The sequence below is a fragment of the Lathamus discolor genome, chromosome 2, assembly GCF_037157495.1.
Source record: "Lathamus discolor isolate bLatDis1 chromosome 2, bLatDis1.hap1, whole genome shotgun sequence".
Lineage (NCBI taxonomy): Eukaryota > Metazoa > Chordata > Aves > Psittaciformes > Psittacidae > Lathamus > Lathamus discolor.
The window spans coordinates 150,933,953-150,951,390 of NC_088885.1; the positions used below are offsets into that span (position 1 = coordinate 150,933,953).

General features: G+C 41.5%; 1 protein-coding gene across 5 annotated transcripts in view; it reads right to left on the bottom strand.

The window, feature by feature from the left end:
- The window catches only part of CYRIB (CYFIP related Rac1 interactor B), a 102,199-nt gene that overhangs the window by 38,798 nt on the left and 45,963 nt on the right, over positions 1 to 17,438 (bottom strand). For all 5 annotated transcript variants that reach the window (XM_065668953.1, XM_065668958.1, XM_065668952.1 and 2 more), the window contains exon 2: positions 2,698 to 2,776. The gene's annotated coding sequence lies outside the window, so the exon portion shown is untranslated. The remainder of the gene's footprint in view (positions 1 to 2,697; positions 2,777 to 17,438) is intronic.

Sequence of the window (17,438 nt, forward strand, 5' to 3'; positions counted from 1 at the left end):
GACTGCACAAGCTCTACTAATCAGCTCTAAACACCTCCCCATCAGCAGCATTACAGGAGAACAATCCTAAATTGCAGGGAAAGATTTTAAAGCTTCAAGCATGCAGACAAGTTCAAGCTGCACATGAGAGATAAGGCTATAAAATAAGAATGAATAATTACCAAAGATTATATGCCAAAGCAGGAGATAATTATCAAGATCTTTGTGAGTGACTGATACTCTGCAAAAATAATCCCATACAAATTAACTTAATGGAAAAGCTAATGCAAGAAAAATCAGGAAAACCTTAAAAATGTTTTATGTCCTTCAGTGTCTTAGATAATGAAACATCGAAACCAAAATAAATACCACCTGGAACAGGTTGCTTACAGAAGTGGTGAATGCTCCATCCCTGGCAGTGTTCAAGGCCAAACTGGACAGAGCCTTGGGTGACATGGTCTACTGTGAGGTGTCCCTGCCCATGGCAGGGGGGTTGGAACTGGATGATCTTAAGGTCCTTTCCAACCCAAACCGTTCTATGATTCTAAGATAGGCATGCACGTCCTGTACAACCATTTGGGCTACTCTGCACCACACCAAGGTCCAATGGGCTTAATACTTCTGTCTAGTACCCACCATACAAGACCCAAACACACTGTCTGCAGTGTCCCTCTGTCACATTATCTTTTCAGCATACTTCCAGAGTTAAGTGCCTGGGCTGTCACCTGGCTCAGGTCTAAAATGCAGCAGAGCACAGCAGGATCTCAGCTCTTGGTCCTAGGGGAAGTGCTGAATTCAGACAAATACTTTACCACAGTTGCAGACAAAAGGCTACTGTCTAGAATTACCCAGTTTCATTCAGCACAGCCATCCTGCAAGATTTCTCTCAGAGACAGATGGGGGAATGATGGGGTGGGAAGAGGAGCTGAAGCAGGGAAATGGAAAGAGGACCCCTCACTACTAGGCTAAAGTGCTTTTCAACTTTCTGTATGGGACAAGCTATGCACTTAAATTCAGTGACAGACACACATTATTTATTCACATCATATATGACCAGAATAGTCCAAAAGATTAACCTAAAAATTACTGTCAGGTAATTTCAATGCGACTCCAAACTTGTGTTGGTAACAGTGCTTCAGTACCTCAAATTGCGACAAACTACATGACAGGTTCTTTCTCCTGTAAATTGAGGGACATGCATTTTCAAACTGGGTATTTGGGAAGGTGTCTCACACACAGTTCAGTTTCAGGAGTTGTTATTTTACATAGCCAAGCAACAAAGCTCTTGAAATTACTGCTCACAAATAGCTGTACTATACAAGTCATCTTTATATAGAAATAGACTGCATGAAGTCAGACTTTGTTTTCACTATGTCACTGCTGACAGCTGCACATTATTGACCATTACAAGCCTTCAAAACTTTCCTATCATTAATCTAGATTTGTCAGAGCAACAGAACAAAGTATTTTAATATTCTCTGTGAAGCCTGGTTATTAGCAACAGCTACACAACACAGCTTCACAAAGTTATCCTCAACTGCTTCTAACATCTAGGCAAATTAACTGGCATGCAAAGATTAACCAAGCATCTGTAAATATTTGGGTTATAAAAGCTTAATGTTTCCTGGTTGGCTTAGAATGCTGCCACTTTCCACGTTCATCCTTGGTCCCAGCTGCATCCCGTTCCAGACTAAGAACTCTCTCTTCACAGGAGTTTACTTAGCTCTGTAGCTCAAATGGCAGAAGTAAACAGAAGGGTAGGATTCAAGCTCTACAGAAGGTATATAGTGAGGTGCAGTCATAGATGAAAACTGAAGGCATATTTAATTTACAGCTTTGGGGATGTCTTCCCCCATACTGAAAACTGCTACTTCACTTACAACATTAAGTAACTGAGAAGTAAGCTGTAAATCTGGTACCTACTATCAATGAGCATATGATTTAGCTGTGTCAAAACATACTCAGAGCTCCTAAATTCTCCTGTTTTCTTGTGATTGCCTTGTAATAGGTAGCTGCTCTACGTTTTAACTCATGGACAGGCAAAAGATGCTACTAAGCAGTCACAGCTCTTCACTGATGATCCTTTTATCATTCTAAACCTACACACAAACTACAGAGGACTTTGAATACCTGTGGATTATTATGCATCCTTAGTTTTATTATCATATATTGTTTTCAGTGAAAATAATGCTGCAAACACCCATACAATAAGACAAGCACATTAATGGCATCTTCCAAAGCACCTGGTCACCCAAATCAGCATGTTTAGCGATGTTCAACTTCTAAACTAGATTATGTCAAGGTTTCCTTTTTATTCTTTCAAGAGGTTCTGAAGCATTAGATTTGAAGCATCAGTGTTTGTACTATCACACTTGAAAGAGTCTTTATACAGTAAGAGGTACAGACATGTTGTATTAGTCTCAGCAAAGAAGGCAAAGAGACTATGTTTAACATCCCACCACATAAAAAAAGGACTAGTCCTTTTCTCTCCTACTGCTAAAGTAGGAATGTAATCACTTGGTATTGCAGTTTAAATATCCCCATGTCATCCACTGCTACTGAGCCTTTTGTCTGGTAAGCTACAGTTCATCATAGGAAAAAAACCTGTACTAACTACTTCTTGGTTTCGACAGATCAAAATACTTTGTGCTCCTTGGCCTAAAATATTATGGAAAACAAAGAAACATTCTACAAAGCAAAGACTAAGGAAGTGTTTACCAGGTGGTAGTATCTTCTTGCAGTCTTAACAGAGAACTCCCTTCTTCAGATTCTCAGTGCAGCAGCTCGTCTTCACAACCTGAACAAACAGAAGAATCCCATTAAACAAACAATACATGGTATTTCAACAACATAAGCCAGTGCCAGGGGTAAATCAAAGTTAAGCCTGCAGTGCCAAGGAACCTACATAATTCTTTAGGAATGCAAATTAGACATGCCCATTTCAAAAACACTTCTGATTTTATGGAAGTGACATTACAAGCAAACGGAGAGACATCCTTACATACTCTTCTGTGAGTCAGTAAGGCAATTGGCTGCCCATGACCACAGGCATCAGAAATAGAGCACTGCATCGCAGCATTACCAAGTTACATATACTTATAGCACAAGAAAAATAGAGCATTACATCTCTGCGTTACTGAGCCAAGTTACAGAGTTGCAGCAGAAAAAAGTAGGTCTCGGTTCAAGTTTTATTTACAGTGTCATACATCGCACACAGGCGAAAATGCTTCATTGCTACAGTTCTCATCAGTTAGAGATGAACCTGGCCAATGGCACATTTTGCATTTCTGAGCTTACTCCAGGATTTCTGAGATTTTCTGCTTCAAAACTGAGATCAGAAAATTGTATGGTCAGACAGAACAGCACTGCCTACAGCAATGCAGCACTGAGATCTACTGCAGGCATTCAGAGGGTGTTTAAGCTCATTTGGAGTAGGTTTATACAGCAAGCAGTCTACTTTTTTTAGTACAATTACTGGATAATGAACTGGCCAAAACTGGCACCTTTCTGTTAGGGGGAAAGGCTCCTAAGCCTTCTCCATCTGGGGTTTTGAATGCTGCTTCTGATTCAGGGATTTCAGCTACTATAAATACTGCAGTGTTGTCACTTAACCTGTCTCCAGTAAAACCACTTCTGCTCCTGCTTCAGGTATTGCTTCTGGGGCCAGACTCCACCATACTGTAAGGGTGGTGAGGCACTGGAATGGGCTGCCCAGGGAAGCTGTGAATGCTCCATCCCTGGCAGTGTTCAAGGCCAGGTCACCTTGGGTGGGATGGTTTAGTGTGAGGTGCCCCTGCCCATGGCAGGGGGGTTGGAACTGGATGATCTTAAGGTCCTTTCCAACCCTAACTGTTCTATGATTCTATGTCACTATGCACATCTCAAGGTTTCTTTTGAAGAGTCATCTGCTCATTTTGTACTACAATTCTTTGTCTGCTTCTACAGCAAAGTCAAGCACCTTCTGAAACACATCTGGTTTTAGCATAAACTTGGTTTAGAAATACAAAATGTGTCATGTCATTGCAGATCCAGCTGAAGAGGCATGAAATATCCAGTGTTTATTTGTATTTAATCAGCTATCAGCAGCTCCTCTTACGTTAGATAATCCTGATTAACAAGCTTTTAACAAAAATATGCTGCTTGCCAATAAAATTCCTTATCACAAAAGCCTCAGTATTCCTGATTTGTCCCAGCTTGGGAAGGGTAGAGGGAAGGGGAAGAGCTCTGCAGTAATGATTTCAGTCATGGTGAAAATTATCATCAAAAGAAACCACCCATTCTGTTTTCCTCTCTCCATAAATTAAAACTTGTGACCTGAACAGCCCAGCTAAGAGAAGAGGAAAGGACTCCGGAGTTGCTATGCAAAACTGAATTGACAAATAAGATCAAGGGATGCTATTCACAGCTACACTGAAGCACACACTTGCACCAGACAGTTCAAAAGCAAAACCAAAAGGCCAGCTATATTAGTCAATGGCTCCGTTTGCTAATTTGTGTCAAGGCACCATCTAAGATAAGCAGGTGCCTGGCAAATCAGTGTTTCAGGGTTTTTTCCAGTAAATGTTGTATGAAGCACTACTACTCCTGTAGAAAGGGAAACCTAAAAAGCATCCAAAGACACCTTATTCACTTTGTTAAAGCACGGGCAATGTTTTAACAGTTGTTCCGCCACCTTATTTGAGTCCTTTACATCCATGGTCCTCTTGCCCAGCAACTGTACAAAGTTAACAATTCAGCTGAAAACTTGTGAGCAGGAGCCATGAGGTCTCGGACCCACACACTGCTCAGGAAGCCCCTGAGCAGAGCAGCAGCGCCTGGTGACAGGAGCTGAAAGTGCTTCTGGGCCAGTGACCATTTATGCAATTGCAACACATGCAATTTCCGTCAACACGCTCAACAACAACACTTCCATCTCCCCTGCCACACTGCAGTAGGAAAAGCTTATTATCCAGTACCATAAAATAGATCTGATATTTTTTTCAAGCATGACTGATCATTTCATTAAGCAGAAAAACTGTGTTATGTTTCCACCGAACCAACACACACATCATCATGTTGCCACATTTGAATGTTTAAACTTCCTCATAGCTATGTGAAATGCAGGATTTTGTTTTACTGAAAGCAGGATCTAAGGCTGCTGGAGACCCTTGTGCCGCTGCAGTCCCGCACTGCTCTGCATTACTCCATCTCCCGTGCTGTAGTTCCTCCCCGATAACCCATTCCTACAGACTGGCTTTCAGGTAAGAAAGGGAAGTGAGCGCCAACAGCTACACCTGCATGGCAATTCCAGATAGGAAAAGTCAATCTGGCAGTGCAGCAGTAGGTACAGTAGGAGTCATGGAGACATCCACACACAGAGGAACCATGCAATCTGCCAGTGCTAGGCAGAGAGTAAAGCCTAGTGTGACAGGAGGAATCAGAGAGGAAAGGGGCTGCTGCATGGGCGCGCTGGCCAGGAAAAACCAGCGGCACCATACATGGGTGTGCTGAAGTGAAGGCACACACAAAGCTGCAGGCATGTGGTCCCTCTGGAAGACCCCTCCAGATCAAGGCAATGATTCCTTGTACATGATCTAAATTAATCTGGTTCACTTGATAAAACCTATCAAGAGAGCTTTATATTTTTTCCTTTTAAATAACAGACCCCCAAACTATAACCTACAGTATAAATAACACAGCTGAGAAAAACCAAGTCAGCTGCCAGCTTAGCTTTCAAGTCAGTTATTTGTTCCCAAGTTAATTTTCCTCACTTCAATAGACCTTTGTGAAGTAAATTAACACTGTTTCTTTGACAGGCTAATGAGAATAGCAGGTGAACAACAAAAGAGTAAGCTCATTCTCAGGAGCTCTCCTTGCTTGCCCTCCACACACTGTTGGCAGAGCTTTGTAGGATTATGAGTTCAGAAGAAGGAAGCAGACAATAAACCTACTCGCTCCTGGTAAATGAGGGAGTCTTCACCTAGTCATTTAAGCGGCCATCCCTTACTTCATTAGGTTTGTCACTTAAGGCGAAGGTGGAATTAAACTCCGAAGCACAGCACCTGATTAAATCTCATTCTCCATACAAAATTCATGCTCAAGAAAACTGTGAACCAGGAAGATGCAAAGAGACTTCTGTGAATCGCACGGTGCTCATTCTTCTCTGTTGTACATGTTGCAACAGGCAGAATCACAGCCACCGCTTCCCAAGCCTCCAAGTTGTGAACTTGTTTGAGCTACAAAGAAGAACACTGCTGAGAAATTCAGTAATGTCTAGGTTCTCAGGAGGAGAGAAAGGTAAAGCCAGGAACACAGGGGTTAACAGGTTTTACTGAGCGATCCAGAGTACTCCATGCAAGGCAGTTTGCTGCAATACTGTGACCAAACAACTATTTATTGACAGAGCAGTTTCTAGACTAGGGGCTTCAGGTTATTTTAATTTTCCAGCCTTTGCCACCATTAAAGCAAGACTGCCCCGCAGAGCCCAGGTAAGCCCTGTGTCAGAGCTGGCTCTAACTCTTCACAAGCAGGTAACAGGGATGGCCGAGGGCTGAAGTGCAGAGGGAAAGGGAGGTCAAAGACCTTCCTGAAATTATACACACGCCAGTTCTCTGCCTTGCTCCAGTCGGACGCTCGCTTCCCAAGGACACCAAGGACGTGACCATCGGGGGTGTCCTGAGGTGCCATTTCATTTTCTCTAGTAACTTACACAGCATCTTCAAAAGCCCAGGGAAATGTAGATTTCACAACTAAATGCACAGGTTATTTCAACTCAAAAGCTTTGTCTGAAGTACATTTAGGAACAACTCCACCTAGCCTTTATACCCAAAGATATGCACCACATTTAAAACCACATTACACACAACACCTTTGCCTGTGCTCAACTTTGCTTAGCCCAAAACACAGAAAGCACAGAAGAGACAGTAACAGCAAGTTAAGGTGATGTATCCTCCCCAACACTGCTAGCAAGACCTCTAGTGACAACAGCCCACCAACAGGTTGAGATGCAGCTGGAAAGCAGAATATACAAAACGAGTAAAGAAAGTAAATCATAAAGACCCATAAAGATAACTGTCAGGGGGCTTATGGTAGCTTATAACGAATTCTGTTGCCAGACCTCAGACAGCACACAAACTGCACAGTGAAAGTAATCCCTGCAGAGCTTCTGACAGGCTACTCATCATACTAAGGCAGCTACAAAGAAAGAGGCAGAAAGAAACACATCCAGTGTCCTACAAACATATATAAGCACCAGAATCGAGATAGCTCCACGGCAAACAGATGTGAGAATCTTATCCCTCACTAAAATGACACAAAGTACTTTGTCCCCTTAAACATATACTGCCAAAACTTGAATTTTCAGTTGAAAGATGAAACTCCCCTGCGATTTGAGGAACTGGTGGTCAGAGCCATTAAAAAAATCCCCAGTAGTTTACTTCTACACAGCTGAAAAAGTAAGTTCTTATTCCTTATCAGGATAGAAAGGAAACTGATTAAGATCACAATAATGATAAATGAACATTTTCAACATCAGATTATTCCTTTTCTTCATTCACCAGAATGACATCAGTTACAGGATTTAATATGATATCCCTCACAGGGTTGAGCTGGAAAGCATCAAACCAGATCCATGTACTAGAAGCTAATTCTGTGTGTAAATGAAGGCTGTCTATTTAATTAAGAGTTACAAAGACAGAGAAGACTCGCACATAACCTTCCCTTATCCCCACAGCAAACATTTGGCACAGGTTTATAAAGGATTAGCAGTCCAACACAATGCAGTAACTGAAGTGTAATTAACCAAACCCTGACCAGCTTTTCCTCTGTTAATTACTCCAAAGTCCTAGAAAGGATTCCAGCTGTGAACAGGTTCTCTTGTTGTGCTGCATCTCAGCTTTCAAACACTGGACTTGGTATTTGTTGCTCAGTAGAGTTGCACAGTGTAGCAACTTCCCTTAAAAATACAGGTTTTCAACAGAACTCTTAAGTATTACAGAAGGACTGAATCTTAGACCACTCTTTTCACAGTTATTTATTAACTCCAACTGGGAATAGTGTGTGTTTCAGATATAGGAGAGCTTGCTCACACTTTAGAAGTTCTATCATTAGACCGTTTTTTACCTTCAAGCCCTCATTCACCCAGCTTCTTGGAGCTCAGGAAGCAAGGCCTCTCTGTTTTCTGTAAATGCAGCAGTAAGAGGAATGGAACTGTGTGTAAAACAAAAAGACTGAAACTGCTAAATACCTGTCCTCTTTAACCATGGAAGAGGCATATTCCTCCATTCCAGAGACAAATGTGGAAGTGGAACCGTAATGATGCCAATCATCTGAACACTGACTGAATACTGACTGTTTAACTATAGGCAGTTGAGAATATATTTGAGGCAGGACTTGAGAAAATATAACCAGTATTTTCTTCAGTTTCCCATTAAAACAGAGCTTCTCCTTTGAGAGCAACTTAACTCCTCAGAGTGACTCAACTCAGAGACGAAGAGGCAGGACACGGATGATGTTCTCCACATTAGTTATGGAACAGGTTTCCATGGCAGGGTGAAAAGGGCAGCTCCATTCAGTTACACACAGGCTGAAATACGAGTCATCTTCTCCTACTCCTGGTAAGAGGATGTTCTTGATATAACACAAAGGAGGACAACTACATTTAGATCCCCTAACTTACAGAAAGCTGGTCAGAAATGTGCAATCCTTGCAAAAGCTCTGATAATTCTGCCAGTCAGATGTCAAGAGCAAGTTACTGATGTGTACACCTTGACTTGAAAACTCTGAGCCATACAGACAAACAGGCACAGCAGGGAAGACTTCTTCACATTTTGAAGTACAGATGCCACATCTGACCAAGGAGTTACACTGCAGAAACTGGGAATGAACATCAGACCAGTCCTAGTTTTTCTACCTTCTATAAAAGCATAATAAAAGAAGGTCCCTGTGTGACCAGAACCAGCAGAACAATAGGACTTCCTTCAAATAGGCTACTTTAGCTGTTAAAGTTATGAGCAAATCTACATAGAATCAAACAGGTTGGACAAGACCTTTAAAATCATTACACCAGGACTACCAAGGTCACCACTAAACCGTACCACTGAGGGCCTCATCTACACAGTTTCTGAACACCCAAGCACACTGATTCCACCACTTCCCTGGGCAGCCCATTCCAATACCTGATCACACTCTCTGCGAAGAGATTTTTCCTAATATCCAATCTAAACCTCCCCTGGCACAGCCTGAGACCATGAACTCTTCAGTAAGTAAAGGCTTGTAGTGGGAAGATAGAAACTGCATATCCCAGGTCCAAGAACAGCTTAAGATTTCCGCTGGACAAAGATCTACTGTAAGCAAAGACTAAACGCAAAGACTTTCCCGCTCCATAAAAATTCCTGCTCACCAGGTTCCGCTGTGCTTAGTCTTTCCTGGACCCATCCTTTAAGCCTCTATTCATGAAGTGTCCCAGCTTCAGCCAAGCAAGGCACCAGCCCGGCTCACAAGTAGATGCCGAATTCAAGGCTCCTCAGAAGTTAGAGGTAGGTTTCCAGTATGCTACCATGAGTAGGTTACTACACCAAAGAGGCTGCCATTTAAAAACTCTGAAGTGTGTGTGGGGAGATACTGTGATGTGGACAGTTGGTCCATATATCCTTTTTTTCCTTTTTCCTAATCAGCTAGATTTAGACAAGCTTCTTATCTAGTCCACAGAGACACAGGCATAGCTTCCACCTCTTAACCATGTTTACAGTACCTAACTTGCTCTATCTGATGTGTAATAGTTTAAGCTTTTAGCTTAAACAGTCTGAATGATCTTTTTAGGATCCAATATTTACTTTAAACTAGAAAAAGATACTGCAGAGCTTATGTTTGAGACCTTGAGTAGAAATCACACCCTCAGAAGGTTGTCTGCAGGCTACCTGAGCTTTTACATCCGCTTCCCACGTTAGAGACAGACATTAAAGGCAACTGGACTCCTATTTCTGTACAGGAAATCTGATGAATTTTAAGCCATTCTCACACTCCCACATCCTCCGTATTGAGAGAGCACAAGATCTTTGTTCAAAGTGCATTTGCAGATGCCATCATTTTTTCCTACGTTTAACGTGCACGTTTAACCTCAGTCAAAGTAGGAGCGCAACCATTTTTCTATATTACCCTGTATTTGGAGTAACAAAGGAAGCATTGAAGAACAAGCCTCATATTTTTCTGCTGAAGTGAAATAACAAACACCAACATTCAAACAGTCACACACATGTTCTAGAGACTGCAACAAGGGAGTCAGTTCATCCTTTTCAAATCAAACTTCACCCTGAAACAGCAGTCAAGTAGAAAACCCCCTACTTTCATTAGAGACTTGGCACACTGCAAAGTGTTTTTGCTGCTATAAGGATAGAAAGGCTTACTTGAAGACTGACGGACTCTGAAGTATTGTTTTTCAGGAAGAAATGAAGCCACAAAACTAATGTTACACACACATATAAGGCAGAGGCATAAAATTCACATAAAATCCATATTTGTAGAGTCATGCCCAACACAATTCCAGTAGACACAAAGTTGCTGCACCGAAGTAAAACAACAACAGACATGCAGAAAGAGCAACTCCCCTTCAACCATTTACCATTAAGTCTGGAAGTGAGTGCAAGCACATGTAATAGGCGCTATCATCAGCACAAGCACTGCACATACTGCAGCCACTGAGGCAAAGTCCTAGGACCATGAATTTCAAGGGTAACAGAACAATAGGGATCAATGGTACTAAAAAGTGTAACTAGACCTGAAATGAAGGAACCTGCCTTCTGCAATCTCCAAATTTAGATCAGGGCCTCCATCTGTGAAGTGCTTTCTAACCATGTGATAAGAGTTGCTCTACAAGTGGAGCATGCTTTAGGCTGCTCCTTCATGAGAGACCCACAGGGCTCTTACCACATCATGCAACCAGAGCATAGGCGGTACCACATATGAGGTTTACATTCAACCAACTTAAAGGCAGAGACTCCCAAGCTCTTCGGAAACACAGTATCCAGAAAAGGGTGATATGAACTGTATAAAAGGCCAGAAGCAAGCAACAGCTTGGGAAGAGGTATAAACTAAAGCACAAGCACATGTACCATAGATGTCTTCTAGGAAGAATGTGGATCTATCACACAGTGCTGTAAGACTCATCTGTCCAAAGATTATGATTCAGTGCCTACAGAGCTATACAAGGACTATGATTCAGTGCCTGCAGGGTGTGTTGGATTTAATACAGATACACAGATTAATTGTACATCACATACGTGTCTGGCTGCTGACAGGGAAAGGCTACACACAGTTGAGAGCATTCAGTAAAGTTAAATCATATGCCGTAACAGAATTGATTAAAGGTTTCTTGGCCTCAGATTTACAGGATCATAGAATGGTTTGGGTTGGAAGGGACCTTAAAGCTCATCCAGTTCCAGTCCCTGCCACAGCCAGGGACACCTTCCACTAGAGCAGGTTGCTCCAAGCCCCATCCAACCTGGCCTTGAACACTCCCAGGGAGGGGGCAGCCACAGCTTCTCTGGGCACTCTGTGCCAGCGCCTCAGAACCCTCACAGGAAAGAATTTCTTCCCTGTATCTAATCTAAATCTCCCTTCTGCCAGTTTAAAGCCGTTTCCCCTTGTCCTGTCCCTACATGTCCTTGTAAAAAGTCCCTCTCCATCTTTTTGAAAGCCCCCTTTAGGCACTAGAAGCTGCTCTAAGGTCTCTCCAGAGCTTTCTCTTCTCCAGGCTGAAGAAGTCCAACTCTCAGCCTGTCCTCATATGAGGGTTTAGAGGCTTGTCATGCCTAATATGGGCTAGAACAAACATTACCTACTATGGAATTATATGCATTGCCATTCATGAACTTCCACAGTTTATCAGGGACATCTCATGGGACAAAGGCACTGCCAAAGAACTGGATGATTTATGTGTGTTCTTATAGCAGAACCTCCTATATAACAGGAACTTTCCAACAGAACAGACATTTGCCAGCAATCTCTGCATACTGGAATACAACAAAAACAAGGCAGAGGAAGCAAAGACTTGTGAGGATAAATCTCATTAAGAAAGAGTCACTTGTCACTGTGGCTAAACTAGAAAATTACTTTTGCCTTATGGTACTGTCATAAGCATCACAGAAAACATTCTGAAACAGGCAAACCAGCTTCCTAAAGAGCACTGCAAAACCCCTCTGGCTCACCAAGAGGCTTTCAGTTGCTTTCTTCTCTTCCAAGTAAAAATTAACCTGGCTTTCAAAGACTTAATGGCAAAACAAATACTAACTTATTCAAAGTCTTATCACCCAAATCTAGAAATGGGTGTTTGGGCTCTGAGTCTCCACCTCCCACCTTTTGGAGGAAATTCAGTTATCTGTATTTTTAAGCAAATATCAGCCAAAACAGTACAAAACCTCCCTATGACTGAGATCTGGTAGATCTGAAAGAATAAAAGGTTTTCACTTGGATATACTTCCAGTCAATGCATCACTGCAGAGAAACTGAAGGAGTTCCATAGGGCATTACTAACTTTGCTTCTATCTTAGAAACATGTTTTATTAGGAGTTACTTGGCCTAATGTTGCAGTAATTGTGGAAATACATATTTGATCCCTGTTTTTAACTACAGACTTCCTATTTGCTCAGGTAATGAACACTGCTGCACCTCAGTTCATCATCTGCAACAAGGCAAAACACACAGCACTAAGTACAGCAGGACTTCAGACTCATGTCTGGTTTGAATTCTTACCAGCAAAGGCTGGTGAGGATGGACTGTGAAGGAACTAAGCACAGAAGAGGGAATTTAGTGACCCCCAAGCCTGTCAGTGAGGATATACTGGGTGAATGAAGCAGAATACCTCGAAACCTCTGCTTCACATTACAAACATTACTACTTCACATTACAAACAAAAGTTGCTGAGCAGTACAGACTCCGAAAAAGCAGATACTGCATTCCCATCTGGCAAAGACATTAAACTCCCATGCACCAACCTGAAAAATAATGGAACTTACTGTTTTACTGCTGAAAACTTCATCTTCTTCAGCCTTACAAATAGTAAGAAGTTAACTAATCACTTGAGACAGTTCAGTCTAATCCTGGACATAACAAACAGTAACTGTACTTCAATATATGAATTACAGTTCTGCCCACACAATCTTTCTAGACTATTTTGAATCAAAAATTCATGCAGGTGTTGCAAACTGTTGATCAAGTCACCCCTTCACAGAGATTACAAATAAACATCATTTTAAAGAAGGGAAAGATGCACACGTTAAACACAAAATGCTTGAGTTAAGCACACACCCAACAATCCCCCTGCCCAGAAATGCTCAAGTTTCATCTGGTTATTGTTGGATTATACAGGAGTGTCATAAACTGTCTAGCAGTTAGAATGTACTTGTTAAAGAACAATACTGACCTTGCATTAAGACAACTTACTAAGACAAAAAATGAGCATAAGAGTACCACTGGCATTCTAATAGGGGTATTTAAATAAAATTTACAGAAAAAAAACCTGCTCCCACAGGGAAACCTTCGATTCAAAGACAAATTTGTGGTCTTGATGATGCAGAGCATGCTCAAAAGCATTAACAGGATCAACAAATTCTATTTATCTCATACACCAAGAGGCTGAAGGATAAAGCACCCCCGGAAAAGTGCAACCAGCTTCTCAGTTTGTCAGTCAGCCAGAGCGTTCTCCAAGATCACAAACACCACACTTATGACATGACAGAGAACACCTACAGTGACAGAGCAGTTATCAAGAAGTTCATGAGAATGTGGAAAAAAGAGTTTTCTCAAAAAAGTAGGTGGGAAAGAAGGCTCCTTCAGAAAGGTGGTATCCTCTAACTGTGGGTTCCATGTCACATTCCTAACGGATAGCAGAAGACAGCAGCAGCTGCACTTTCTTTGCCATCTTTGAAACCTGTAAATAAAATGTAGCATTCCCACAAGAAGCGGCTTCAAAACCTGTAAGTTCAGGCATAAAGAGCTTGCCCTAAATGGCCTCACATCTTACTGATACTGGATGAGAGCACCAAACGTGAAGGGACATTGACAAGAACTGATTCATGTTAATTGTGAAGAACCCCGTATTTTTAAGGCAGTTTCTTGAGCCTCATACACTGTGCACACACACAAGACTACAAAAACAATACGCGATAAGAAATTAAAACTATGAGGAAGCAATTTCTTCACTGCCACCCCAACCCCCCCCCCCCCCGGCCAGACACACACTATCATAAGGATTATCAAACAGTATTTCACAGACATTTACTTTGTGCCTCTGAGCACTCTGTTGACATAGGAAAGCACTGCTTCAGTAGCCACTTATGTCAAGGATCACCATTCCAAAAAGGTATATCAGGGTACTGCCAAGCTACTGAAATAGATTTATCTCAGAAACCATAGCTGTAACTTTTCTACTAGCCAATAAAAGCTACCACCTAAAGGCAGTGACTCTCAACCTCCTCCCAACTGCAGCTGTCTGCTTTTTGTCCTAAGCCCATACTCTGTAAGGCGCAAGGCAAAACACTTACTTCACTTCCTTCAGGATATCATGTCACTGGTGAGAGCCACTGAATGGCAAAGGGATGATTCCCCAGCACCCAAATTCAAGCAGAATTAAGTCATGCCTACACAGAATGACATGGAGGTTCAAAAGACACACAAGGTGAAAAGTGTGCATAAGTCCAGACAGGGACATAAAAAAAGGGAGAGAGGGAGGCCAGCCCACTGATGGATAAGTGCTTCTGTTGTCAGAAAGGCTTCAAATAGAGTCACTGTATCCTGGAGTATCCTGAACTCCCAAAATGCTCCTCTCACACACAAAAGAGCAGCAGCTCTAAAATTTCAGTGATTTTTAGGTTTAAAGTGAATTAATATTTCATGTTATCAACTTCATGCGTATCCAAGTTCAGTTCTGTGTCCAAGTAAAGAAATAAAATGCTTAAATATGGGTTATGCATTTCACACCTTACACCATTTTAGGTATTTCTAATGCGAAAAAAGTGCAGCAAAGAACCCTGAGCAACTCCCTCTATCTTCACACAGAAATTACTTCACATTTCACTCAGCTACATCAGTACCTTTCATGAGCTGACAGTTAGAAATGTTTCCTACAATAGAACATCGTAGTTTAATGTCTGGAGCAGAATTATCAGTGCATTTCATCACAAATCAGAGCTCCCTAAAAGTTTTCTTAACAGTAAACTACTCTGAAAGGTTAAGAATTCACAGTGTTTTTAGTAAGTGGTATTATCTGTATCACTGTTGATAATTTTGAATGTGGGCAGTGAATTCCACCTGCCATGGAGCTGCATGTTTACTCACCCTCAAGAGGCTTCTCTGATGTGCAACCACTGGTATCAGAAAGATTCAGATCAGCAAAGTGTTGCAACACCATCCAAAGTCACGGCTACAAACACCAATGGCAGCATGAAAATTCCCAGCTTTCCACCTCTTCCTTTGCCTGCAGCCCTGTGCTGAAGAACAAGAACTTATTCCTGGCCCGTTTACTCTCTAAAAAATGCCTAAGTGGATAATTTAAGGGAAAATGAGCACTTCTGCAAAGAATGACATTTAAGACTTCATTTCTGCTTTCAAAAATTCTAAGCAAGTCTACTTTTCCCTATTTACAAAATAGATACTCAGAGACCAAAATAGACACTATCTTAAGTTAGAAAAACCAAAACCTGACAACATCTATAGATAATTTTTTTCCATTTCTGAAGGCAGAGGACAAGCAGTTCCAGATGCTAGGCTTCATTAGGAAAGACATAATAAAGTGTCCTACAATTATTTGAGGAAAAGATACCAGGCCAAAATAACAGAGTTCTAGGAGAAACTCTGAATATAGAAGCAAGTCCATGGGCTGATTACCAAACATGAAGTCAACTTTGGACTTACCTGAATTGCTGGGGAAAAATGAAGTATCTGCAGCTACCCACCTTGTTCTTATAAATGTCTTAACTCACAACTACTCAAAACATTACGTTATACAGCTGTGTTAAGGTTAACTTCAGGAAGGCTTTCAGCCTACCACTGTTATTTGACTGAAAGAGGAATTAAGCAAGGTCTAATATCTGTTTCATCAGTCTAGAACAGAGTAGTTCTAATTCCAAACCATTCTTTAATTCACACCGTTCTCTATACGGCTCTACTCACAAAGAAATGCTGAAAAGTATTCTTTATTGGCAGAGAAGACTTGACAGTTAGTTCCTTCCATGGCAGAAAGGACATAAATATCAAGGAATTCCATTCCTGGATGCATTCAATGGCAAGATAGCACACAAACGGTAAAAGTAATTTTGTTGTACATATATGAACAAGCATCTACAAAGAAAGAGGGTGAATGAAATACCTCCTTGTGGGTGAAGGGAATCTCCCATTAAATCCTAAAGTACACACAAAACTAATATTAAGCAAATCGGCACGGGCGTAGGGAATTCAAAGGCAGGCAGCAAGGCAATCAATCCCATATCACTTCTGAATTCACACTGACACTGGAGATTGCCTGTGACAAAGACCAAGGGATTATATTTATCTCCAAACTTATTTAAAACATTTGCCTTCACAGCTCTGACAAAAGGACATCCTTTAAAAGGTATTTCCAAGACCGTAAGTGGTTCCTAGCTTAAAAATCTCTTCTCAGACCTGAAAATGCCTATTTCTTCTCCCCAGAAAAGAAAGATCAGTTGGCCTGAGTTACCAGCTTTTTTCTTTCCTCTTAGCACTTAAAAGCAGGAAGGATGCTGGAATTTCACAAGACAGTTACAAGCATAACTCCCTCAGGTCCCCCATGAGTAACTTGTCAGGGAAACAATTTAGCAAAGTCAGCATAGTAAGAATTATTGCTACTTCTTTACAAGCCTGATGCTGTCAGAAGAAGGCCTTGAGATACACAGACTTAAAAACCTGAAACTGAAAATGACCATAATGAGCTCAAAACATTGACAAAAACAACTACAGATTTATTTAAGCTTAGAAGAGCTACTAGACAGAGGTAGTGACAGGAGGCAATATTAACCACTTTATCACCTGTGCCCATTCTCTCTCAGGGGAGACAGGAAGACACATCTTTTATTGCTGTACAACACAAACAGGTTAGCTGCCAGAAAGAGCAGGAAATTGAAAAGAAATCCCCAAAGTGATAAAAAGTGGGGGGGGGGGGGGGGGGGGGAGGGCTGTTGTGCTAGGAACACAGTTAGAGCCGTGCCATAAATGAGAACTGTAACTGGTTCCAATAAAGCATCTGTAGTTACAGGTTATGCAGGAGCCTGTCTTATTTTTTTACTGGACTCAAGCTTTGATCAGCCTGTGTGTTACGACAGCTCTGCCTGTCAAGCACTTGCAGAAGTTCCTATCTATATACACTTACAGCTTTCCTCCATCTAACCACTAAAAAAAGATTTCAACTTTCGTGTTCATAAGGTAGAGCCAGAACTGTGACTCTTCATCAACCTTATTCTATTCTAAAGGCT